We start from the raw sequence: 26,159 nt of genomic DNA on the forward strand, positions 1-26,159 counted from the left end.
ATCTGCTCCATGAAGGAATGGGAACAAAGGATCTAAGCGCAAGGCAGCTTTATCCCGGTTCAACTGGTGTTCGCGCTTTGGCTTCTACAAGTATAGCCATACTGATTTAAAAAAAAAAAAAAATAAAAAGGTCTGAATATTGGTAAGACTTTCAAGTGTAAACGAGATTTAAAAGTGAATGCAACTTTTGAGCAGTCAGAAAAACAGACCCCGTTCAGCCAGGCAGTTTTGCGAGACGTGTAATTAGCACTTGCTGAAATTATTTTCACAGGTATGGTTTTCTTTTAAAGGGATTGGGGAGTCTGGTTACTTCAATTTTGAAGTGGCCACTGTGAAGTTGTGCTAGGGACGTCTGTTTTCCCGAAAGTGCTGACTGCACTTCTCTGAACCTTGGGCTTCTTGCAGAGGTTTTAAACTGTGCATTTCTGAAAAATCTGAACTGTATAAGAAAACTCAAACCATACCAGAGGATTGATATTTAAATTCAGGCATTATAAACTACTGCTTTTAGATTTAAATCTGCAAACAGGAAACCTTGCTTTCCATACTCTACTTATGCATTACATTTATATTGCTTTTTTTTTTCTTGAGAAATGTTGATTCTTACTGTTGATACTACAGCATCAGTATTATCAGACAGTGAGTGAACAGACTGTTTTGATCATTATGTCTTTAAGGATTTTAGAGTTCATAGATCTCAGCCTCTCACTTTATTTTCCTTTCAGCTTGGGGTGGCTTTTTAAACTTCTAATCACTTTCTCAGCTTTTTATGAGCTGTACCTTAAATTTAACTAGTTGGAAGGAACAAATGAAGAAAACTATCTTTTGTGGAAGATGTGCTCTTTTGGTAAATTCGTGTTCCAGTAGTTTGTTCAGAGACTCTACTTAGTGCTTTAACTGTGGTAGCAGATTCCTACTGTTTGGGCATTTGCTTTAAATTACTTTTAAATGATAAATTGCCTATTGAAATGGTGCATAAAAAATAAGTGGTCTGTATTGTGCTAAGCATAAAAATGAAGATGCAGATGTGCACATGTAGGTGTATACAGACTCTGAAGTCTTGGCCACTGTAGCAGGTGATCTGGAGGCAAAAGAGTCTACAGAGTTATGCCAGATGGGAGCTTGACAGTGTAAAGCTGTGTTACTAAAGAGACTTTCCTGCTGTTCTCTCTTGCAGGACTGTGATAGAAAGCTGGGATTTCTTGTTGCAAGATGAAAGTCAGAATTAGCTGTGCACAGACCACTGAGCATCTGTTGCGGTGGCTCTGAACTAGGAGGACCTCAGTTTTGCAGAGCTAAAAGCCTGCCTGTTGTTACTATTTCTGTTGTAAAAGCACCTGGATATTTGCTGTAAAGGTTGTTGGGGGATGTATGAAACCCTGAGGTGGCTCCTTACGGACAGTCTTTGCATGTATTTCTTTGGGGACTTCAGTGGGGGAAAGACTTGTGCTGGAATTGATGGCGGTGATTTGGATATGTCTGTGCTGCGCACTCGTTTGTCTTTCCTTACCTAAGCCAAAGCAGGAATGAGCGTGACTGCGAGGGGCAGACCCTTTTTCTGGGACTTGTTGCTGTCTCTCAAGATCTGTATCTCTTGCCTGCTTCCCCAGCAGAGCTGGCCTGGTTAAGGTGTTCCTTTGCTAAGCCACTGTATAGTCCTCTCTGGTGCGAGGCTCTTGGGGGTGCTCCTTGCTGAGGGGTGTGTACAGGCAACTGAGAAGAGGGACTTTGCGGAGAGGAGCTCTGCTGATCTTGGGGTTTGGGGGCCTTGAGTCTTGAGAAATGCTTGCTAGCAAGAAATGCTTGTTGAGACCATGTCTTGAAGATGTCTGATCTCTGGTGGCATCATGGCTTGATGACTTGTGATGCAGCAGATGTGCAGCTCTTCTGGCATCTTGGGTCTGTCCTCTACATCTGTATTCTGGGTATTTCTGCACTGAAAGACCCAAACTTACTTTTGCAGCCTTTTACTAAAGAAATGTGGTCACAAATAGAGTAGTTTGATAGACTGGCTCAGGTGGATATTGCTGTGACCAGTCAGGCTGTCCCTGTCCTGCCCGGCTGTGGATGTGTGGCCAGGAGGGAGTGTGTGCCTGGGCATCAGTGGGTTGCTGCCCCTCTGGGACCATGCTGGGCCCCACTTGCTGCTGAGGAGGGTGGTTTCACAGCAGGCTTCAGCTGGGTGGCTTGGGTAGGGCACGTGGGGTCCTGCTCACCTTGCTGCAGGAACCCCAGTCACAGGGTGATGGGATCAGCTGGCATGGGAAATAAAGCCAGGCAGATGCCGTTCAACTAGCCAAGTCTGCTGAGTCCTGTAACTGATCTTGTAAACGTTTCTTGAGTTAAACCTGGTGAAAGACAAGCCCGAGCCAAGATCTTTTAAACACAGGTTGGGTCCCAAGAAATATTGTCTTACCTGGAGCTCCCGAAGGTGCTGTTGTGGGTTGAATTGAAATGGTGTTGGAACCAGAGGGGAATGTTGTTGTCTTCTGCCTTTGCAGATAAGACTGAAGGGCATTTTGCCAGGAGCCTGTGGGAAGGACCTAAATTGTATATAACTCTATATCATTTTAAAATGAAAAGTAAACATGCACAACCATAATATTTGCTTGTACTTGTCTCCTCCTTGATGGATGGAGAGAAATTGCTCTTTGGCTGAGTTCACCAGCAATAAAACCCTGCAGTTAACTCATCTTCATCCCAAGCCTACAGTGAGTGGGAGAGGCCTTTGCAATCTCTGGTTGAATTTGTCCTTGTCACACCTGAGGGGAGCGCTGAGGGTCCTGGGGGACTTTTATATCTGCCCAGCCCTGTGGGGAATCAGGGCAGGGTGCCACTGCAGGGACTGTGGGACTGAGCCGGGGAGGCGCCTCCTGGATCAGGGTGGACCTCATCATGCTCTTGTGGTGTTGGCGCAATGGAGATCTACCACCACTTGGGAGAGGCAAGAGCCCTGTCTCTCTCCTGGCTGCTGTAGCCTCAGGCATGGTGTGGGGGACAAGGGGTGCTGACATGGGCAGGAAGCTGTCCCACCAGGTGACAGGGACGAGGGACCTGGACTGTGAGCCACCAGCACTCTTTTGCATTTTGCTGCATGTTGGTTGTAGACTCATGCTCACGTTGTAGGCTCACGTGCACCCTCATGGGCAGCACAGGTACAACAAACGCGAGCCTGAACTGAGCATTTCCATCACAGCAGCAAATAGCAGTAACTTTCTCTGCTGAGTGGTGATGACAAGGCAAGCCTGTGCTTGTCACGAGCAGAGATAGGGCCATCAAGGCAACCAGGATGTGGCCGGGATGGGATGCCGGCGATGGGCTGGCCGGGGGCAGGAAGGAGCGTGTGATGCAGATGCCGCCTATCTCCGTGGGATGCACCTGGCGGTGTGTCCTGGCAGTGCCACATGCAAGACGCCGGTTGCGTGGCCTGGCTGTCCCCTCTGCTCTACCTTCATCTTCTGCAGAGGGGAAAAATGGCACCAGGTCGGTCACTTCAAGAAAGGGTCGTGTCTGCTTTGCAGCTACAGGAAAGAGTGAGGCAGTTTCCAATGCGAACTGGGCAGAGCTCCTCAGAGAAAAGGCTGTGCTGAGGTGGAGAATGGGGTGAACTGGATGGCGGTGGTAGCTCTGCTTGTGGTAGTGGTAAACCCCATGGGCTTCAAACTGAATTAAATGATGCCTCCTGGCTCCCTTGCTGTGCCTGAGGTCCTACAGATGAGCAACGAATTCACCCTGTTCTCTCATTTTATGCCTCGTTTTATGTCTCCTTTTACCCTCCACCCTTCTCAGGGGCATTAAAGGAGCTGTGGCTTGAGGAGGTGCAAGTTGTTGACCAAGCTGTGGCAGCTGACAGCCAGTGTTGGTCGTTGGCCCAGTTTGAGGTGGTGATGTTCGCTTTTGGGGTCCAGGAGTATGGAGGCTTCTGCCTAAGAAAGCTGAGGAAAATGCTGCATTTCCCAGAAGTTGTGTGGGTTAAACTGCAAGTTTTAGAGACGAGCCATTGGGAGGCTCATCCGGCGTGCATCACACGGGTATCTCTCTCTCTTTACAGGGCTGGGAAAGAAACCCAAAGTCGTGACTCCAGCGGAGCCCTGCGTGTCCCTGCTCCGAGTTCGTCCCACCAGCAAGGCTGTGCAGTGTGAGAACGGGTACGTAAACACATTTCACAGGCGTGAGGGGCAACTTTTCAGAAGGATTTGTGGCTTTTCTGACAGTAGCGCCTTGGTCATGGTTCTCTGCAAGTCCTCTCCTAATGGAGTGTGTGTGTGGGTGGGATCACTGGAAAATACAAGACAAACTGGTGGTTGCCTGGTGGTGCTTGCACCCGGAGGCTTTGGTGGGGAAGGGCTCGGCAGCAGAGAGAAGCTGTGGGTGTTCAGAAGTGATCCTGGACTATGGTGCTGAGGCTTTAGGCACGCCCTGTCGAGCGGTGTGTTGTGTGACAGCACGCACGGGTAGGTGATGGGGGTAATGACAAATGCACGCATGAGAAATGCACATACATACATACATATATATATACACACACACAGGCTGTACAAATCTAGGCACGTGGAAACAAAGCTGCGCAATGCATATATAGTATATACTATACGGTGGCGTATGAGAGCTTGGGGGTGTATATACCAAATGTCTGTATATACTATATATGGCGATAAAAGAATGCATATGCATTCATGTTCTCTTTTTTCTTTTTCTGTCTTTTCTGTCTTTCTGTGGAACTGTTGCAAAACTACCAGATTCAACCTCCTGGGGAGCCTTTCTGGCCAAGATTTTACAAGCCAGCACCTGCTTTGCCTGCCTGACTTCTTTCTATATTTACTCCTCTGCACCCGGTTTTTGCCTTTGCCTGCAAAGTGGAACTGTCACAAACATTTGTGCTAACTTTTGGCTGCACAGGACTTCAGCTTGCAGTCCCAAGTCTGCTTTTGTGCATGATGGGGGAGGAGGCATATGTGTGCATAGTTGTGCATGTGTGTATGAGCATCCCTGGTCCTTGCTGTCTGCATTACGTGGTCTGTGTTCCTGTGATGCTGTGGCAGTCCCTGTGTTCTGTGTGCCACACAAGTTGTTCTCTCTGCCCCTTCAAGGCATTTTTATGAATCAAATACTCAGTCGTCCTGCTTATGTAATGTCATTTAAATGAAATTAGTCACGCCTGACCTGGTGGCTGATTGATAACGATCTGTACTGCTGTGCAGGAGGCTTGGATTGGATTTTATTCCCCCCCCACCAAGCTTTTACTTTCCAGGGTTAGGACTATGGCATGGAGAGGGACTTGCGGTGCCATATAGCAAGGAGCTCCTGGTTAGGCTGTGGTTGGACCACGGATGTGTCCATCCCTCTGGTTTCTTTCCTCTGCGTTGTTTGGGGTGGAAGGTGCTCTAAAGCAGAGACACTGAATGCCAGCTGGTGCTTAGGTACCACTGTTTAAAGTGAGCACAGTAGCAAGGAAGAGGCTATAATCCCATTTCAGCTGGGTAACTGAGGGGAGATCCTAATGCTGTCCTGGGAAATGCGAATCTGGGGGAATAGCTGTGTGGTGGGTCTCCAGTCAGCAAATGCTGCTTGGAGGAGATGCACACTTGTTCGCGGTCCGATGGGTACGACTTGTGCTTATTGAAAAGCAGTGCTGGGCTGCCTGCCAGGAGCCGGCAACCGGCTTGTCCTTGTGTGCTCAGGCCCCTGAGCTCCCAGCCCCTCTAACAGCTATATTAATTTCTGGCATGGGAGTCCCTCTAAGGTCACAAAGCCATTAGTCCCAGGTTTCAACCCCAGGAGCCATAAAATACCCTCCCTGACCCCTGTGCAAAGGCAGAGGCAGCACGGGCAGCCCGCGTTCCCCTGGGTTGCATTTCCATGTCCCCACGGCGTGTGCCACTGCAGCCTGCATTCCTCTCCAGTTCGGTAAGCCCTTTGCCTCTCGAGCTGACACAGCTAATATTTCCCCCGCTGGCAGGGCAGGCGAGGTAGTGGCATTTAACTGTTAAGGAGAACCTCGATCTGTTTGTGCTGTGGGAGCCCGGAGCACTGAGGGCTGGTGCATGCCTGGGATGGGGGTTTCTGCTGTTCCGGGTGCTGCTCCTCCATGCTTTTGTTCCCTTCCTTGACCGACATTATTCCCTACTTCACCCTGCTGTTTGTCCTTGCAAAAAGTAATGCCTTGGCAATTGTTTTCTTCAAGGAGCTGGAAAACTGAGTCAGAGTTTGTAAAACCTGCACCTACCTGACCCTTCTTAGCCTGCTTTTGGAGCATCTTCCAGCACCATGACTACAGTGCTCAGAACGTCTCCATTTCCGACCATGGAAAACGCTCCTGGTGACCTGGCTGCTCTCTGGGGCACATGGCTCTGGGGGTGGTTTTAGTGGGTTTTTAGAAAAATAAAGAGCTAGTCCCAGCCTGCATTGCATTGATGTTGCCCTGGTGTACCACTTAGTGCCACTTGTACTGTTGGCTCTTTAAAACTGCCTTTATAACTGCCAGTGTAATGGACATGTGCTGGTGCTGCCTTGCAAGGTTTATTTTTTGCAGCAGTAGTGATGGATCACTAAGTTAAATGTGGTTCTTATTCAGAAAGGCAGAAAGCTTTGTTTTCTTCCAAAGCAAAGGTTTACGTGTTTTCTGTCATCTGTGGTATCAGGGGCTAAGCTCGTGCTGTCACGGGCCCCTGACCTCTGCCTAGTTACTGGAGGTAACTGTACAGCCTCTGTCACTGCAGGATTTCGGCTCCTCCCGAAGCCTGTGCTTCAGTACCAGTGAAAGCCAGATGTATTATAATGTCGCTTTTTTACAGTTTGTTTTGGCCATACATGGGCAGAGTCAGCTCTGGAATTCCTTCCCTATAAATTCAATAGCATCTTGTGGGTGGTGCTGGAGAATCACTCTGGTCTGGTTGGATCGCCTAGGCAGCCTGTTCCCCTTGAAAACATCCTGATTTGCACATTCCTGAGAGGCTGCCTGCTCCTGGATCTGATGGCTGCAGCTACCAGGAGGCTGTCGGTCCCATGCTGGCAAGCGTAGTCACCTCCCTGCTGTGTTGGCTGTTGCAGCTGAGGAATGATGCCCGTGGGAGCGGTGGCATAGGTATATTGCTCCTGTGTGCAGGCAGACTCTGCAGGGACAGTTGTGCCCTCTAAGTGTAACTGTTCTGCCTCCTAAATTTGCTGTATGGGCTTGAGCATTGACCCTCAAGCCCCTCTCCCGGTGGTGGGGAGGCTGGGTGCTCCCCGTGTTCCTGCCTGCCATGGGATGCTGTGTTGTGTGTCCCAGCAGGGATTGAGGGGTGCTGCCATCTTGGAGCTCCTTGTCCCTGCAGGGAGATCTTGCCTTGTCCAAGCAGCATGTTCCTTTCCCCAGAGCTGTGTTTTTTCCTTTTGTAAAGCAAAATCAAATACGTGCTTTTTGCAAAGCACCAGCTAGATGAGTCGGCCAGGGAATCTTTCCCTGCCCCAGGTGCGCAGCCGGTGTGGGACCTGGCAGCAGGACCTCTCTAGTGGGACTGATTGCTGAGCCTTGCATTTTCTGGCACTGAGCTGGTGTCGCTACAAACACAGCCTGAATTTGCCTATTTGCCTTTGAAGTGCACTCCAAAAAATAGTTCTTGGAGGTTTTCTGCTGATGAGTTGAGGGGATAAGAGGGAGGTTTGCTGTAGGGGATGAGGCGCGACAGCTCCTGTGCATCTCCCCGTGCATTCCTGGGAGGGGATAGAGATGCAGTGTCAGCCTCTGAGACAGGAGCCACCAAAGCGCAGGTCAAGACAGCGACACATGGCCCTGTGTCCTGGCTGCGTGTGGGCTGGTGACAGTGATGTGTTCAGCTCAGGCTTCAGAGGGACAAGTCATCCCCGTAGCAAAGCCAGGGAGAGAAGGGTGATTTTTTTTTTGACATCCTTTGGAGTTTTGATCTCCATATTTGGAAATGTTTACCCATTGCTCTGATCTATTGCAAGGGAGGGGAGGTGACTCAGGGTCTGGTGGAAGCAGGATTTGAATTCCTGTAGTAAGGTTTTTTTTTTTTTTTTCCTCCCCCCCTTTCTTGTTTTGGAAGCTTGTTGTGGTCAGTTTTCAGTTCTCTCTTGCTCCTGGACCTTGTTCCAAATTTGATCTGCTCGAGAGGGAAGTGTGTTAGCAGAGCTTGCCTGGATGCTGGTAAGTGCATCATTGCTGCTTTAGCAAGCAACTTAGGATTTTTTTGTTTTGTTTAGATGGATTGCATCAAAGCGTGTGCATTGCTGGTGGAGGCAGGCATGTGGATCGCCAGTCAACAGCAAGGGACCCAATGAAACCTTCTGTAGCAGGGAAGGTTGGCTTAGTGGATTGGTCTCAAAGGCAAAATATTTCTTCAGGCCTAGGTATAAAGATAATTTAAGCCAGCTCCCATTCAGTCACACTCTTCCTTTTCGTTTCACTGGTTAATGCAGCAAGGCAGCAGAGCACTGTAGAGTTAAACGAGTATATGTGCATGTGGTCAGCAAGTAAAATACAGCTTAAGTATGATTTCTGTCTCCTAAGCAAGAGTGTGTGTTAAAAAGGCTGCATAATGTATGGATATATTTCTCTCAAATGTTAATATTTAACTCTGTTAAATATTTGTTAGGGACCTGAAGAAGTTTAACTGCTGTTACTGGATGAAGGTTCGGTGTCTGGTTTTTCCTGTTATTCTTTATTTTTCCTTAGTGTGAAGTTTTTAATGTTTGGTATTGCAGCTGGCTGCTTCTCTTCCCCCCCTCCTTCTTTCTTTTTCCTGAAAGGAAACTGCAGTTCATCCGGACGGTCAGGGGTGTGGGGGGACCTGGAAGATGCTCGGCTTCCTGTTTTATTCATGGCAGCTAAAACCGTGATGGGGAATCTGGAGCGGAGATCCACCGTCCCGCATTCCTCTTGTCATTTGGAGCATGTAACACGTAGAGAGTGCTTTTAACACTGCGCCGGGGGTTGCGTAGCAGCCAGTCCTGTGCCTCAGACAGAAAGCACTGTGCTTTGCCCTTTTACTTGAGAAGGGGCCTTGGTGAAACACGGTTTATAGTTCCTACTGCTGGTTAGTGATGCCTGTATCTTCTTGGCTAACTGGTATTTTTAGGCTGATTCAAACCTGTTGTTATCATACGCTTTTTTATCAGACCTTTGTTATAAAGTTAAATCTCTTGTTGGTTTTCTTTTGCCCTTTTAAATAGGGATTAATACTCAGTGTGAGGCTTGGTTTTCCAGAGATGTGGATTTGCAGCAGGTCCTTGGGATGTGAGACTGGCTCAATTGTCCTGGGCAGGGAAAGATACCTGGCTTAGTTTGCATGAGGATGGGAGGCAAGCTGAAAAGCACTCCGCCACAAAAGGTGATGAAGGGACTGCTGGAGTGTATTCCTGTGGATAGGATGTGTTGGGAGTTTGCAGACTTGAGCTGCATTTTAATCCTTGTTGTTTCAACAAGCTACTTGGATTACTGCAGGTTTTGGGGTCAGGGCCCTGCTGTGCTGGGCTTGGTAGGGGTGCAAAGGAAAGAACTGCTGTCCTAAAGAGTGCACAGCCTGAACAGGCAGTGTAGGTGATGGGTTGGAAAACAGGGCACCGGGGAGACCTATGGAGCTGTTGCAGCACGCGAAGCCTCAGCCCATCAACTCGCCAAAGAACCACCCATTCTCTGTCACGCGTGGTGGTGCAAAGCCTTGGAGGGCAGCAAACCAGTGGTCTGTGTTGCTCCTCGTCCGCTGCGCTTTGCCTTTGCATGCGTGGCCCTGCGCGATGGGCGATGCCTCCTCCCCACGCAGCGCTTCCCCTGCTCGGTCGTGCCCTGGATCAGCCTCTGCTTCTGGTGGCACTTGGATGTGGTGTGTCCAGGCTTCGCCAGCTGCTTGTGGTCAAGCTTGGTGTTTCGGGGAGATCATGGCAGTACTGGAAATGATGATGTTCTGTTCCCCTTGCAGTTTCCCCCCTTTTCTGCTCGCCAGGACAGGCTGCTTGTTGGAAGACAAGGACGAGCAGTGCCTGGGTGCCATAACCCGGGGCTCAGGGCAGTGCTACTCTGGCATGCCGGGAGAAGCACCTTGGGGCCCTTAATCTTCATGTGCTGATCCTTCTCTGTGCAGCATCTCATCGCCATGAGGACATGACTTTAGAGCTGGATGGACTGTGAAGGATGAGCTCCCCAAGTGCCGCCTGTGTCCTCCCTGATGGGTGCTGGGCAGGGCTGGGGGAGCTCACGAGGATGGAGGATGCCTACGGCTGGGACCACAGGCTGCCAGGGCTCTCTGTCTGCTATTTCTCCAGCACCTGGGCAGGTCCAGTGATCACTGATGCTAACCAGGATCCACAGCGGATTTTCTTCTGCTCCAGGAACAGAGCCACTAAGGGCTGACCTGTAAATTAATACAGGTGTCTAAAGATTTTTCCTCCTGCAGCCTGGCACCCTGTAAACACTCAACTCTGAGAAGCCTTCCATGGTGCTGGACCACGAGCATGCTCAAAGAGCTCCATGCCTGCCTTTAAGTGTCTCTCAATCACTTCTAACGATGTATTAAGTGCAGAGGATTTGCTTTAGCTCCCATGTAAGGAGGATTGGTTCGCAACCCATCCTTCGTCCTGGCTGTTGCACTGATCGATCCAGGGCCGGCACCACACAGGACATGGTGAAATGGCGACACCGTCACTGTGCGACTTGGGTGCTGGGAGGGATTTAGCATGCACTAAGGGCTGGGTTCACGTGCCCCACAGCAGGTAAGCTGCCCCAGATAGCATGGGGCTAGCACAGGTGGGCATGGAGGGGATGAAGGCGAGACAAGATTATGAGCCTAGATGGCTCTGCACATCTGGTACTTTGCATTTCTGTAGGCAAAGGTTTCAGAGCCCTTAAACAGTAAACTGTGCCCACAGGCTGAGGAAAGCTGTATTATCTTGGCGTGCAGGTGTAGAAACTGAGGCACTGTGTGGTAAATTTGTGAGAAGTGCAAATCTCTGGATTCCACGTGATGGTTCACACTCAGCTCCTGCAGACAGGCGGGCGCTTTGCAGCCTCGTGCCCAGTGGTACTGTGAAACCCATCTCTCTTACTCTAATAAAGTCATACTTTTCTGAGCACTAAATATTTCTGCATCGATTGTTCAAAGGTAAACCAAGTTGTATTGAGTATTTCATACAGTTGATATATGTTGCTGGTGTGTGACATGATCCCAACATGTATTGTTACTTTAGGAATTTCCAGATAGCACCTTTCCTAATCGTACCACTGCTCCTTCCTAGGATCTGAGCAGAGTGCAGGCTTTTAAGAAATGTCTGTTGTTATTAGCTTTATAATACACATTCTTGTGTAACAGCTGTTGCAAGCAGCAGGAGGTCTTACTTGCAGCCCAGTTCTTCAGTCCACTTTGCAGGGGGGAATTTGCTCCTGTGAACTAGGTATTTGCATTTGGGATGAGATCTCCCAAATGAGAAAAACTTGTTTGCCTCCAGTGAGCGTGTCGATTCAAGGACTAGTGTGCCCGGGAGGAGGAAACAAGTTGCTCTTGTTCCTTTACCACTGTCTTCTAATAGTTAACCGTGCTTATTGCTTTACATGGGGGGGGATGACTACGTTTTAAAGAAACATCAGGTTTCGAAAGCCTGGCTGCCTGCAGTGGGGAGGAAAGAAGTCCTTGCGCTGTGCTGTCTCACACCCCTACTGTGAAAATATCACAGAGATGAGTTCCAGCGGAGCTGCCCATTTTTGGCAGCCACTTCCCTCCTACATCCTTTTTCTTCAGGTAAATCCCTCTTCAACTCCGTTAGCCGTTCCCCTTTCCTCCCTGAAAAGTCATTATCACCCCTTGAAATTAAGGAAAAGACAGGAGGAGGGAATAAATGGATGTTAAGAAGTAGAAAACAATCAATTAAATAGTACATAGCATGTAATTTTCCTTGGAAACTTACCATGAAATTGAGGAGCACTTTAACAACTAGTAATTTAAATTGCATTTGAACACTGCTAATGGGTTGTTTGCATGGGAATTTCGGTCATTTCACAGCGGGTCGTTGTCTTTAGTACCCCTTCATTCAGTTTAAAAATAAATAAATAAATCTCATAATGAGGAAGGTGCTGTAGACAACTGGTCCAACTGTTGCTAGTAAAAGGTTGTACCAAAACAGGGCATTTGCAAGGCCCTGTTACATTCAGAGCCATTTATATCCTCAGCGTCAGCTCTTCCAGTGTTAAATTCATGGGAATTTGGTGCTTTTTATCTAAAAAAGCTTGTTATTGCTAAAAGGTAGGAAAATAACCTTATCCCGGTTGCACTCACAAACATGATGGAGGTGGTGTGGCTGAAGAGGCTCCTCCAGGCTCACAGGGTTGAGGTTTGCAGCCATGGGACCAACCTGGGAACACAGCCCACGGCTCCGTCTTTATCGTCTCGAACGAATCATAACAACATTTGGGATCTGATCCTGGCTTGCTCTATCCGAAGAGGATCAACAGAGAGGTGCTGATCAGCTGTAGCTGTGGGGTATTTTTGCTTAACTTATTAGTCTTGTTTTTCCAGTGTTTAATGCTCTCCTCCGCCACTGTTTTACTTACAAAATGCCAGCGATTTTCAGCAAAAGGCAATATCAGCCTAATTGTGTGCTATTTTGCCACTGATTGCACTGGGAACAGACTCTATAGGAAGGCAAATGCAAGTTACTTGTTGCCTGTTGCTGAATGAACATCCCATTTTCAGAGCTGGGTTTTTGCAGATCTGTGGGCATGCTTAGCATATGGAAGGGGGTTCCATATCAAAACAAATCTGGCCTCCTGTTTCTGGATGTGTAGGTTGTTTCTTAGAAGATGGAACCTTTAAAATCTGTCCCTGCAAACATGGCTGTTAAATCCTGCTATTTCTAGAGACGTGAGGCAGCTGTCTGTACTGAGATAAGCTATAAAAAGGCAGTATTTTCCAAAAATGGCTTTTTTAGCTATACCTGCCAGAGAGCTTGGCCAGCAGGAGTTCAGCAGGAGTGTCGCCACTGCTGCCCTTTTATGCACAGGGTGCTGAGCAATGTAAAAACTTCTGGGCAAGTCTCCAGGGGCAGCGTTAAGCACCAGCTCTTCAATCTCTCTTGTGAAATGCTGCTATGCAGAAAAGCACATTCAGTGCGAAGGAAGGGGTGCTTGTTGGTTTGATTTGTTCATACGTGATCTGTTGATTTCTAGGTGATTGCTTTGTCCTCGACTTTTGTTCTTAATTTTCATTGTGTCTTGTTGCCGACTCAGTGACCATTTCCTTTAATCACAGGATGGTTTGAATGCCCCCCCACCCCACCCCCAAATTATTTACTTGAAGGCATTCCTGTTTGCTGTGTAGTCTGAGGATAGCTGGTGAGTTCAGATGAAACCAATAACAAAAATCGTAATTTTTCCTGAGGGTCTGGATGAGGTTTCTCAGAGCATAAGTGTTATCGCTTATGCTTCCTGACGCACGCGCTACCCGCAGTGCTTTGTTAGTTATCAGCTAATTCTCCGCCGAGATGTATGAGTGTAAGAAAGCTACACCAGATAATCTCGTAGAGGCTGTTAAGACTGTAGGGACAGAAAAGGACGTGGCTTTTGAGCATGCTCCCCGTGAAGAATTTCTGAAAGCTGGGAGGGCACTGGAGATGGGTATTTTGAAGTGACTGAGGTGGTGCCCTTGTGTAGGGGGGAGGCGGGGGGTGAAGTCCACATGGTGGAAGAGTGCAGGGGGCCAGAGAGCAGCAACTTGGGGCGTTAGAAAACCCCAGACAACTCAGGTTCTCATGAGATAAGGAACAGCTGATAGCATCAACTCTGTGAACTGTCTAGTGAGTACTGTTGCCCTCTTCTTTTTTTATTTTTTTGGTTGAATGAGCATTTTATCACATCGATTCCTGAGAAGTGCTACTCCCTCTATGCAAATCCCACATCATGCATGGGCGTTGTTGCCAAACAGCCAGCCGCTTTGATGTATCGGCTCAGCCCTGACATGGATGGGGGTTTTTCCCTTTGCTGGTGTGGTGGTTTTTTTTTGTTTTGTTTTGTTTTTTTTTCCTTGGAGCATGAGCTGCCTCTTAGTCACCTCTTGATGTTGTATGTGTTGTGGGTAATCTTTTCTTTATAACTTTTCTTCCTTACCCCAGCTTTCCGTTTCAACATCCTGCTTGCCTCTTTTCCAACCTCCTTCCAAAGGGGGAGACACACTTGGGTGGTGGAAGTCGATGTAGCTTTGATAGCTGCTCCCCCAGCAAACAGCCGTGTGTGTCTGCTTGTCCAGAAACTGACTGAAAACTGAATAGAAATGAGGCATGTGGGGTTTGAAATAATCCCAGTGAGTTATTTCTGGCCATGATTTCCCCTCACTAGTGCATACGGTGCTCCCACGAGCATCTCTGCATCTTGGGGTTTGAGCTTAAGGGTGAGCAGCACTGGTAAAGGCCCTTTGTTTCCTTACCTTCCTCTCTCAGCTTTTTTTTTTTTTTTTAAGAATGCCGATAAATTTAAGTGATAACCTTGTAACTGAGAGATAAGGAAGAAAAAGTCTTATGGGTAGATTAGTTTGCAGTGGAGAGAAGGCAAACACCAAGGAGGCTCGGTGGAGGGAGCCCATGCTGAGCTACCCTGAAATGCTGAGACTGCTTATTTATCATTTACCCGCCCCGTAAATGTATACTGGGCTTTACAAGTGGAGAAGACAGTCCTTGTTCTAAGGAGTCTGCAATCCCAGGCAGACAAATATGCACTTGAGGGCTGGGGAAGGGAGGGCATGGGTGATTGCTGGAGATAGAAAACCAGATAAAGTGGATTCCTAGAAGAAAAGGACTTCTGAGGTGGGAGTTGTGGGTGATGAGAAGGGTATTTAAGGTGCCGGAGGAGTGGATAGACAGAGGAGGGTAAATGAGTATGGAAGGAGGTGAGAAGACCTGAAAGGAAATAAGGTTGAAGGGGAGGGTAGAAAGCGAGAAAAGAAGTAGGAGGAAAAAAAGAGCAACGAGTCAGCTGTGGGAGGGGATACTGTGGGATGCTGTAGATGAGAGCTGAGATGACCTTAATGTCTCTTCGTTGTGTGTTAAAAGCTATGCTGTAACTCGGCTACTGGGATTAGTCATCTCCCAGTGTATGAAGTACCAGTTTCTTCTCTCAATAGAGAGTACTGGTCCTGGCTGAAGTCCAGTGCTGGAAGATCTCTTGGCTGGGCTCAAATGCCCCGTGCGTCTGGTGGGGTGCTGGGTGGTTACACGCTGTGCAATCCTGTGTGTGCACCATTGCCAAACCTTAATAGGCAAGTGCATAAGTAACTTGCCACCTGCTGCTTAATGCCATCAAAGGTTAGTTTTCTAGAGAGACTTAGACAGCAAATCAGAGATTGGCTTGTGTGTGTGTGCGTATATATATTTAATATGAACGTATATGGTCTGGGTAGGTTTTCGAGTGCAGCAGTCTGTGCTTCAGTGACATCTGATGAGATATGGGTGGGATCAGTGGTTTGTGTTGTGTCATACCCACTCCACAGCAAAAGAGCGGTAATCTTTGCACAAAGGTCCTTGTGCATTAAATTCCATGGAACTGAGGTGGGAAAACTCACTGGCTGTCTGGTTCCTATGTATGTACCTTTCATGTCCCTAAAAAGACCTTGGGACTTCCACAGCTTCCTTAGGGGCTTTGTTTCATCCTCAAGGACTGAAGGTGTCGAGGAAGAATTTACTGTCACCAGCCTTATTTCCCTTTCTCTGATTTTTTTTTTCCTCTCTTTTTGGAAGTGGTTATCCTTGATGTTTGGCATTTATACCCTGGCAAGTGCCTGTAGACTGGAAAGTCCACAGAGTTCTCCTGAAGCAGCAGCAGTAGCTTCACCTAGACCCTTTTCCTCCCCGGTTTGATCTCCTTCCAGCTTGCTTATCTTTTTTTTGGAGCTTGTGTCTGATCCCCATCTGTGTTTCGGGTCTCCTTTCACTGCTAATGCTTTCCACATCTTCCTTCTGGTTCCTTATTTCTTCTCCAAAGTAGTCCCCCGTCCTTCTAGTCCTTTCCTAACTACCCATTAGTTGCACACAACTTCTTTGTAGCTGCTAAAAGGCATGGGAACATGAAGGGCATCTCCTCTGGAGCTCAGTCCATCTACTGTCATGGCACGCTGTTCCAGCAGGAGAAAAACCTGAGTTTAGAACATCTGAAATTGCCCATTATCTCAGCTCATTTCTTGCAGTCCATAATTTGGGGGTGGGGAAGTGAGGGGAAGAGGAGGCGAGTCACTCTAAAAATGACTCATTCCACAATAGATCGATACAAAATGTTCCATTACATTTTCATTGCCAAAAATGACTCCCCTCTCCCACCTCCCCTTCTGTGAGATGCTGCACAGGCTGCTTTGCTAGACCTAGTGGTGATGTCTCTTGGTGCACGTAGGTCAGTGGCATAGCCAGCCCCAGCAAAAGGGTATCTGAGTTTTGGTTCAGACCTTACTTTCTGGGTGGGCTGACGTTGAGCATGGGGGAGATGACCTGCTTTCAGAGGGGAAAGAGATTCCTGGCTGCTCTCAGGGGATTTCACGTCGCTGAGCAGACCTGTTTGACAAGAGGAGTCACTCCCAGCCTTCGTCTTTGGGAGGGAGGCCAACAGGTGTGCAAGGCATAAGGCAATATAAAGGGACATATAGAAAGTATCGCGGGATATCTGCCAGCAACCTCCTTGGGCTGGTGCCACTGATCGCTCCCTTGGGCTGATGAGACGTTTCAGTGGTGCGTCCTTGCTGAAGTTTCTTGCTCTTTGCGGTGATGGGGTGAAGATGGAGATGCTGGGCTTTCTCTTGCCTGCAGGTGTTTACACGGTCCTTGGGTTTTAAAGCGTGTTTAGGGCAGTGATATTACCCTCCATTTACTGACCGGTAAGGGAGGGAGGCTAAGGGACTTGCCCAAAGTTGCACAGATGTATATAAGCATTTGTATGTATGCATGTGTATGTATATACATGGTAAGGCCAAGAATTGATCCAAGTTTCCTGACTCCCTTTGCCCTGTCCTTCTTCCTGGGATCTTCAGGGGCACCTTTATGGGCAGCCCTGCTGTAGCAGCTAGCAATAATTGTGCCGGTGCACAGGAGGATGCTCTCCTCTGGGGCACTTTCCATCAGGTGGTACCCATCTGCTGCTCTCACCTGCAAGAGCTGTGTGCCTGCGAATAGGATGGGAAGCATCACTGGGCTGACCTCAACGGCCTCTTCAAAAGGCTGCAAATATTTGCGATTATAGCACATCTTCCACCTGCCATGAGCAAGGCCTCGATCTGCTGGTAAACTTGCAATACTACTTTAATAAACAAACCCCACAGCTAACAGGTAGGGTTTTGCTGGGACAACTTCAACCTGCGAGGGAGGTGGCTGCGTTCATGGGCACTCGCTCCTGCTAATGTTATCTGTTAGTACAGATGGCACCGACGGCATCTTCTGCTTCATCCTGGACTGGGAGAGGGTCTTGCAAGGAGTCAGACGATGTGGGGTTCTGCATCGTGGTGTGCCGTGATGGCAGGGGCAGGATCCAGGATGCTTGGCAGTCTCTGGTGAGCTGTCTGGATAGCTGCTGCTCTGCTACGAAGCTGCTGTTGCAGAAACTGAATGTTACGGGATTCAGGGTGCACACAAATGTGTTTACTGAGCAAATAAAGGTGGGAGAGAAAAAAGGAAAAGCCTCAAAGTGGCTTTGGGTGGTTTTTAAGTGGTAAAACCGAGAAATTCCTGAGTGTGTGCAATTAATGTCTGTTTAAACAGAAACCGGCAGGGTATGTGGGGGGGATTACTCCGAAGGTGCTGGGCTTGGCGTTTTTGGTTAGGCTTGTTAGGTGTTTGCAAAGGGCGATGCCTTCCTTCATTCCCGGCTTGCTCCCACCTCCCTGGTTGCGTGGGGGCAGAAGTGGTAAAGTCATAGAAAAACTTACCTATTTGTGTCACAAGGGTCCGATGCCTGATGTCGTTTGGTGGAGTGTCATTTGGCATCACTGTGTGTATATATGGGTATATATGTTTAAGTACATATGTTTAAGTATATACAGCAGTTGAGAGGGGCAGGTATAGCACACTGGGATTTCTCAGGGCTTCAGACAAGATATCAAGATGTTACTATTTAATCCTGGAGGAATAAGGTGCAGAATGGGCTAAAGGGCTTTTCTTCTGTTTGAGCTGTATGCGCAGTGTCTGCGAGCCTGCTGCTGTCTCTGAGCAGCTTTGCTGGTGAAAGCCTGTGAAGTTGTTGGAGTAAAACCTCTGGGGAATGGGGTATGTGGTGGAGACGGAACAGGCGGTGACAAAATCTTTGCTGGCATGACCTACCCATTAAAACTTCACAGGGTCTTACTGGTGGTATGGATGTCATACCAGCAGTCTGCTGTGGACATGATGCTGTTTGTGTATAGTTAATTTGATTTAAAAAAAAAAAAAAAAAGGCATGAGGATGTTTCAGAGCACTGTGCTGAGCGGTGACAGTGGGGCACCTGCTCAGAACAGCCTCGCTGAGCTTGAAAGAGTGCAGTGAGCACTGCCGTTGCCCTCCTGGTTAGCTGCAGCAGTGACCTGGGGCTTTCTGCTTGTGCTGGAACATGCAAAGGTATGCTTTTCACCTTTTTCCTTTTATCTTTTCCTTTCAAAAAACACCATTTAAGTGCCTTTGTGGTGCTTCGGCAGCAGTTGCTCAACCCTCTGCCGTTGTCCATGTGCTGGTTGGAGGCTCCTTTGTTATTTTGATACTGCTTTCACAAGTAGACCAGCTGTAAGGAATAGTCTGTGGGACCTGCTTCAGTGGGGCTACATCATACCTGAGCTTGGTGGTGCACAGGGCTGGATCCATAGCAGGTGGAAATGGCAAAGCATGGTACCTCACAGCCTGCTCTGTCAAGGCTGTTCTTCTTTGAATATAAAGGAACTGTGTTGAACTCCTCACAGTTTATAAGGCTTTGAAAGCTTGACACGGACATGATGTTCCTCCCCGAGCTGTAGCTGCTGGATCTCAGTGCAGTTCTTTTGTTGCTCCCGAGTGCTGGAATTAATGTGGAGCAAACTCTGAAATGTTTGAACAAGCTGTGATCTCCTTGTAATATCTCTTTTTTTCCCGACACAAACACATGGAGATGTTCAGCCCTCCCTCCCTGCTTTCCTTCCTCCTCCCAACCTTGAGACTGTCCCGCTATTGTGGATTGCTTGTGTCATGCAAAAGTGTGTTGCATTTGTCCCTTGAGAATGTAGCAGTCACTGCTGATTTGTTTCTAAATCATTGTCCTTGCTGTCTTGAATAATACCCACGTTAAGCAGGTGGAGCTGATTACAATCACTTCCAACGCAGCTGATGGCAACTGGGTCAGATCCTTTCTCACTGTTTCCTGACAGAGGAGAAAACAAAGCACATGTGAAGGCAAAATACACGAGTTTTCCCCTTTGTCTCCCCTCCCCGGCCCCCAAATCATGGTTTCCTCAACAACAAAAAAAAGAGTCTCAGCCAATATGTTTCACAGAAGAGGCTGAATTTCTTAGAGTCAACATTTCCATGTCTGACAAAGTTTAAAAAAGTAAAAAAGAAAAAAAAAAAAAAAAGAAAAAAGGGCAGAGAGGCTGCATGTGGTCTGGCAGGCAGCCAGGCAAGGAGTGCTTTTGGGGGTTATTATTAGGCAGATAACTGTATCAACAGCTTAAACATCAACCTGGTTCTGAAGGCTGCGGCGCTCTGTTTGAAATGCTGATGCACGTTTGATGCTTGTGAGAAAACGTATTGCACTATCTCAAGCCACTTTTTTTTTTTCTTCCCCCTGCAATAACTTGGGTGCCAGTAGAGTTCCTGGGAAGCGATTATAGGTGCTCCACAGGGAGCTATTGCTAGTTTTGAACTTTCAAATCCTTTTCTGTTCTTACGAGCAGCTCTTTGTTCCTGCCTCTAATAGGAACCGTACCTAGAGTTTGCATGTGTCAGATGGAGGCGTCCCTGAGTGAGCTGGACTGCCTGGAAGATCTTCTCACCCCTTCTCAGGACCTGTCTCAGCAAGGAGGGAGGAAGTTTTGGGGCCCATGGGTTCTTGTTCGGAAAGTGTATGTACAGAGGGGTGCTCAGGGGTGTGGACAAACCCAATCACCAGCACTGCAGAGTGCTGTAGCAGAGGGGACACATGGGGAGGTGGATGATCCTTGAGAACTGAGGCACAGTACTTAACACACTTGAGGAGCAGGAGCCGATGGAGAGATGCACGGGGCAGGGTGACACAGGCAGGGCTGCTGGCTGGGAAGTTTCTTCTCAAGTGCTTCAAGACCAGCAGAAGAACGTCTGTTTGTAATGCTGCTAGATACCACGTATCTGTCTGTGTTCCCATCTATAGATGGTATGTGCAAGGCTATATATAAATGCTATGATGGCTGGTATTTTGGTTGATATGCTCACAGTTTTGTGCCACATTGAGAGATTTAAAAATATCTCCCTGTTCCAGGAACATCTATACCGTGGCAGATGTCATCTGGCATGGGGAGTGGCTTCTGAAAAGGGAGCACAACATTATTACTATGAGCCTTAGTAGTCTATTAGATTATTTATTGCTTCACTGCCACCATAAGACGTGAGGTGCGTTATTTCTGCCTGTCAGAGTTTTTTCACACATGCAGGCAGGCAGCATCTGTCATTCCTCCCTGCGAGTCACTAGCTTTCATTCTCAATGAACTTTCTTTCCAGCTGGAAGGAAGGCAAAATAAAGGCTTCAGGACTACACGGAGCTGATGAGCAAGGAGTTCATTAACAATTATTTACCTTGGAGTTGTGCCTCTGAGGGCTGTCTTGAATTTGGGTCCTTCTTGGCCAAGACACAGTCACCTCATGCGTGCTGTTGTTTTATTTCAAGGCGAGTCTGTCGACCTGTTGTGTCAGGCCCTGCGGAAACCTGCTATGAGTCAGACCTGTCTCGGTTGCACGAGACAAAGAGTAGGATAGGAAACAAATGAGAAATGACTTGCTCAGGACTTTCTTTTGGGAGTAGCTCTCAGGTTCTCTGGGCCTCAGTTCATCGGCTGAGGACCTGGCAGCACTGCCTCATCCCCAGGACCTGTCAGAGTGTGGGCAAGTCCCATTTTTGTGTGTCCTTGCGGAGCTGTAGCATTTTTGTGGTGATTGTGAAGCATTGGCTGTGCCAGCCATCTTATGATGGAAGTGCTCAGAGTGTGAACGCTGGCATCGTCAGCAAGCTCTGCTTGTACACGCAGGGGTAATTCTCCATTGCTCATGATTTGGACCGGGTTTGGGTGGAGTCTTTCAGACTGGAAGGGCTGGAGAATGTGTTGGCGTTTGTACCTCTGTTGCAGGGAGTTTCTGGGCCCATAAAGAAAGTAAGGCAGGGAAAAACAAAAAGGCAATAGAGATGTGAGAAGTCACACCTGAACCTTGCCCTGTTCATATCCTCTTCTGTGTGCTGGGGTGGGATGCTTGTCCTGTAACCGAAAGCAGGGGAGCCAAAACTTTCCCTTCTGTGTTGGTGGGTGAGGATGGAGGCTTTGGATGTGGGTCCATCTCTCACATTCACTGGTAACTGGGAAAAAACGTTCAGTGGAGCAGCAAACGTGTGGAAAGTGGGATTAGAAGCAATCAGCTCTTACGAAGATTGACCAGGTAGGAAGAGTCTCTGTGGGGCTTGTTACTTGTCTGAGCCTGGCAGGTGTGCCATGTTCCTTGCCGAATTTGCCTGTGGCTTGGTAGGATGTTGTCAACACTGGCCAGGCATCCTTGTCTGCCAGCTCTTTGCGGTGTTACTGGGGGAAGGTTTGCTGTAGAGGCTGCTCCATGGAACTGGCCTAGTGAGTTGCCATTGCCGTGACGTTGGTGCTTGGGGAGGTGTTGAACGGCCAGAGGATTTCTGCTTCCCCTTTAAGGGCAGCCCAGGAGCAGAAGAGTATTGTGGGTTTACGTTCACTGGAGGCACGAGGGACTGTTGGATCTGGACCGAGGTAGAACCTCAACTTTTTCTATCATTTCATTCAGTCCATCATTGATCTCAGCAGTAGAGGGATGTTTGTAGGGTTTTTCTGTAGATCACCTGTTTCTTGTATCCATCCCACAATTCTGGCCTGGACCCACTCGCTCTTGCCAGGCCAATGTACGCAAGTGATAATTCAAATGAGATGAAGCTTGGTACCTCCCTCTAACCTGGAGATGGACCTTTGGTGTTTTCCTGACATGAGAGGAGTGGGAGGGAGATGTCTTGGGGCTATCTCCTCCCTGCTGTAGCTGGGCCTAAGGCTTACAGCAGCGACAACAAGTTGGTTCAGACCACGTCCATCCAGCCCAGGGTCCACCTCTGCCCATGGCCATCAGCAGATGCTGAGGGAAGGCTATCAGCTTCCTCACGTCACTAGCAGAGAGACATGGCTGCAGTGAGCCCTGACCTTGCATGACGCCCTTCCCGCTCTGACCTTGCAAAAACCCTGAGCATCCATGGTGCGGCCCTGCTGGCAGATGAAAAACAAAATACATAGAAAGCTTCAGCAGTGTGGGTGTGCGTTGGGGGAATGGGGAGGAGGTGGTGGAAAAATAGCTCCAGTGTCACCTCACTGGGTGCCAGGAAGCAGCCTAGCATCAGGGTGAAAGACGAGCAGGGTCTGGCCACGGCGGGGTCGGAGGAGCCGGCAGCCGCAGCGTGGCGGCACATTCTGTACATTCTGCAGCCCCGCAGCACGTGGGGCTGCCCAGCAGCCTTGGATTGTGCTGCCAGGCATGCAGCTTAGCTAGTATTTCATTATCCTGATACCCGCTAAGTCTGTCTTTCTGCTTTTCTCCCCCCCACTCTACTTTTAACTGAGGTGCACTTGTTTATCCATTGGGGCTCTACAGCCTATAAACAGGATGTCTCTCTATTTCCTTCCAGCCCAGTAACACTAAACCGCTTCGAGTGCAGATAACACTTTAGTAACCTTCCTCCTGGCTGAATGAGCCTTGTGTCAGTCACGGTTAGCTCCAGATGAGACAGCACACACCTATATATATATGTATCTAATATATGGATGTGGTGTGATTTGGCCATGGTGAACAAATTCACGTTGCTGAAAAGGAAGTGCATGTTTAGGCAGGGTGGCTATAACAAGACACTGATTTAAACCGGATCCTGAATTTACATTTTGTAAAAATGAGCTATTGTATAAAACCCTAAGCCTGTGAAACCTTTTGGGGGAAAAATTTCTGCAGTTTATTTTGTTTAAATGTCTCTACCTAAAGATTTTCCCACTGTGCCAGAGACCTGGATACTGAGAGCCTGACAGTGAAATGGAGCATGCGGAGAGGGATTGCATTAACTAGTGCCTGTAATACTGAGTGAAATTTTGAAGGGGAAAAAAAATAAGAAAAATACTGACACTGTATTTCAAGAAATTGTCTCCCTTCAGAAAGGCAGTGTTCAGCCTGTGTGAAAGCAACAAGGATAAAGGTCATTCTTCTGAAGTACTTTTTGATCTGGGACCTTGCAATAATGAATAATAGTAGCAAGCAAAACGGAGTTCTAGTTTGAGATGTTCAATGTCTTAGCTTTAATGTTCAAGTTCAGTGATTTCTACTGATTGTGATCTTGTTGTAAGCTTTGCCCTATATCAAGTCTTTTATAGCCCCTGGTCCCTTAAATCTGTAATTTCCTTTAATATCTAATCTTTCATTTAAAATAAACTTAAGGTTCTGGGCCTCGTGGTTGTGTAGGAAAGCTTTGGGAAAAGGGCTGTCTGTACAGAGTGCCAAGAGGGGGAAAACTGTAAACACACTAATTTTTATTGTGTTAGTTTTTAAGCCAGTCTTACCAACTTTGAGGCTGGGCTGATGAGATTTGAACATGAGGTTGGAAAGCAGGTCTCTAGAAAAGAAGCGAATGACATCTGGTTTTTCTTGGGTTGGTGTGCCCTTAGTTCAAGGGAATTGTCAGTGAGAGCTTATGCTTTTGTAAAGGTTTTAAGCTTCTACCCACAGCTTTAACTGGGTTGTCAGATCAACACAACGTCTCGTTTACAGAGACGTACTCTGGATCTGTTAGTGAGCCGTGGTTCAGAATAGCTATTGAGGAACAAGTTGTTCTGCCACAGCTCTTCTGCGAGCGCTTCATATGCATGCTGCTTTATTCCAAAATGAACATGCCTTTTTTTGACTTAGTTCAGGCTATTTTGGAAGGTGGAGTAAGCTAAAACACGGAGGAAAAAAGCTCTGTTCTTCCTGAAATAAGGTGATCTGCATTGGGCATCTTTTCTGTGAGCTTTTTGTGTTTTGAAGTCACTACCTACCTGGGCAGGCAGATCCCAAGCCGTGCGGCTGGCCCTGAAATTCTTGCAATTCATTTTGTGGTAACAGGGAGTCCTTAGGAGATCAGCTGTTTTCTATAAAAAGCTGGATGATGCTGATTTTAATAGAGTGGTCAGTGTGCTTGCCTTGGCACATCATCCTTTTGTATGAGCAGGCTGGGTGAGTGACGGGGCATACTTGTACCCAGTTGCATAAGGGGTTGACACAAATGAATTGGGTGATGAAGCTGATGTTCCACCTGCCATACAGATGCCATTTAAATAAAGATGTCCCCCTGATCCCAAAAGCATTTACAAGGGCTGGCAGCGCTGGGTAATACTTAAGCTGTTTTGCTTAGCTCATGGAAAACAGGAGTAGATTTCAGCGTTGCCTTTCTGGGTGGGGAGTGTGACATTGTGAGCAGTCATGGGCCTCTTGGCCGGTGAGAAACCCTTGTGGAGCTGGTGGCCAGGGGAGCAGACAGTGCTGGAGGAGTGGTTGATGCTCTGCGGCAGAGCCAAGGCTTGTGAAATGACCTGTCCCTACAGACTGCTGGGGCAGTGGGGGATGTTGAGATTGGGTTTTGCTTTCCCACGGTGCTGTGTAACCCCTCCTGCCTCCCATTTAGTGTGGCATTACCCAACTGCCATTGCTTCTCTGGTAACATTCTTGCATCCCCCCCGTCTCATGTTTCCCAGGAGAAAGCGGAGCCGAATGTGAGATCCGTAACTGGGCTAATTGCCCACTCACGTGTTGGCATTCGGATCAGAGGGATTGGTTGGATCAGTGGCAAAGCTTCCTCTTCCCTCTGCCACACCTGGGTGCTGCAGCAGGGCTTATCTTGCACAAGCAGTGTGGCACCTCCAGTGTGCTTCTTTTACCCTATTTTATTTTGTTTTATATTTTTCTTTCGGAAAAGGACAGAGCAGGCCTGAAGGGGAAGGGTAAAGCTGAATTTCCATGGTGCCTAATGTCAACAGTCAAACTGCTTGTCCCTGCAAGCCCAGTGACCACAGTAGAGTGCACTGATGGAGAGCCAGTGGCTTTCCTTACTAGTGACGGGAGATCCTCTCCTCCTTGTTCCTTTCCTTTATGAAAAAGCATTTGCTGGAACAGAAGTAACAGCAAATCCTTGCTTTTGGGTACCAGACCTTGGTCCAGAAAGCAAGATGCTGGTTAAATAGTGCAGGCTGGGTTTCTGCTTAGATTGACCATCAGGAATGGTGCCTGCTCCACACCTTCCTGCTGGAAGGAGGGCAGCGCTGAGGAGCTGGGATGCTCTTGGCAGCCGACGGATGGACACACCAGTGGGTGAGAGCAAATTGCCACGAGGGTATATAAAACAGATGAGGTTTTACTTCTCACCTGCAAGCTTGAGTCCTCTTTATGTAATTGGTGACCACAAGTCAGTAGTGTGTGGACAGATTATACGGGGTACCAGCTTGATTTTTTTGGGTGGGGGGGAGGGTGGGGGAGAAATGGGAAGTGTGTTGGGGAAGGATTTAGATGAAAAGAAAGTTGGAGTGGAACTTGGTGAGGCTCTTGGAGTACACTGGTGACTGCTGTGGTCTAATCCTGCTATGTTCTTTTCCTATTCTAAATAAGTCTTGCATTTTACACACTTGAGCTAAATGTAATCATGAGGAACAGCTTTTAAGCTGGTGGTGTGGGAAAACCTACCTTTGTTTTCCTGAGGTTGATCTGATAACCTCAGCTGCTTTAGGAGTGGTGTATGGAGCACACCAGGGGCTTCTAATCAGGGAGACGCTTACCATCCTGTTTATCAGGGTGAGGAGGCTGGACTTGTTGGTGAGCACTCAAAATATTGATGTATGCTGTAGGAGAGAAAGCATTGTCTCCCTAGAAACTTCTGGGACTGGGAGCAGAGCGTCTGAAGAGGGAGGAAAACAAGAAGTATTGCGTTCATGCCTAAGAGATGGATGTT

The 26,159-nt window shown here is 48.0% G+C and overlaps 1 protein-coding gene across 10 annotated transcripts in view; it reads left to right on the forward strand.

Moving 5' to 3' along the window:
• LPP (LIM domain containing preferred translocation partner in lipoma) overlaps positions 1–26,159 on the forward strand; it is a 353,105-nt gene that overhangs the window by 21,280 nt on the left and 305,666 nt on the right. For 8 of the 10 annotated variants that reach the window (XR_015700425.1, XM_087739193.1, XM_087739197.1 and 5 more), the window contains exon 2: positions 4,052–4,148. The exons of 1 other annotated variant lie outside the window; for it this stretch is intronic. The gene's annotated coding sequence lies outside the window, so the exon portion shown is untranslated. Of the gene's footprint in view, positions 1–4,051; positions 4,149–4,739; positions 8,150–26,159 lie in introns of all 10 variants that reach the window. One more of the 10 variants, XM_087739192.1, reaches the window with a different exon arrangement.

The sequence above is a fragment of the Nipponia nippon genome, unplaced genomic scaffold (assembly GCF_047370975.1).
Source record: "Nipponia nippon isolate SJK-2023a ecotype South Korea unplaced genomic scaffold, ASM4737097v1 scaffold_7, whole genome shotgun sequence".
Taxonomy (NCBI): Eukaryota; Metazoa; Chordata; class Aves; order Pelecaniformes; family Threskiornithidae; genus Nipponia; species Nipponia nippon.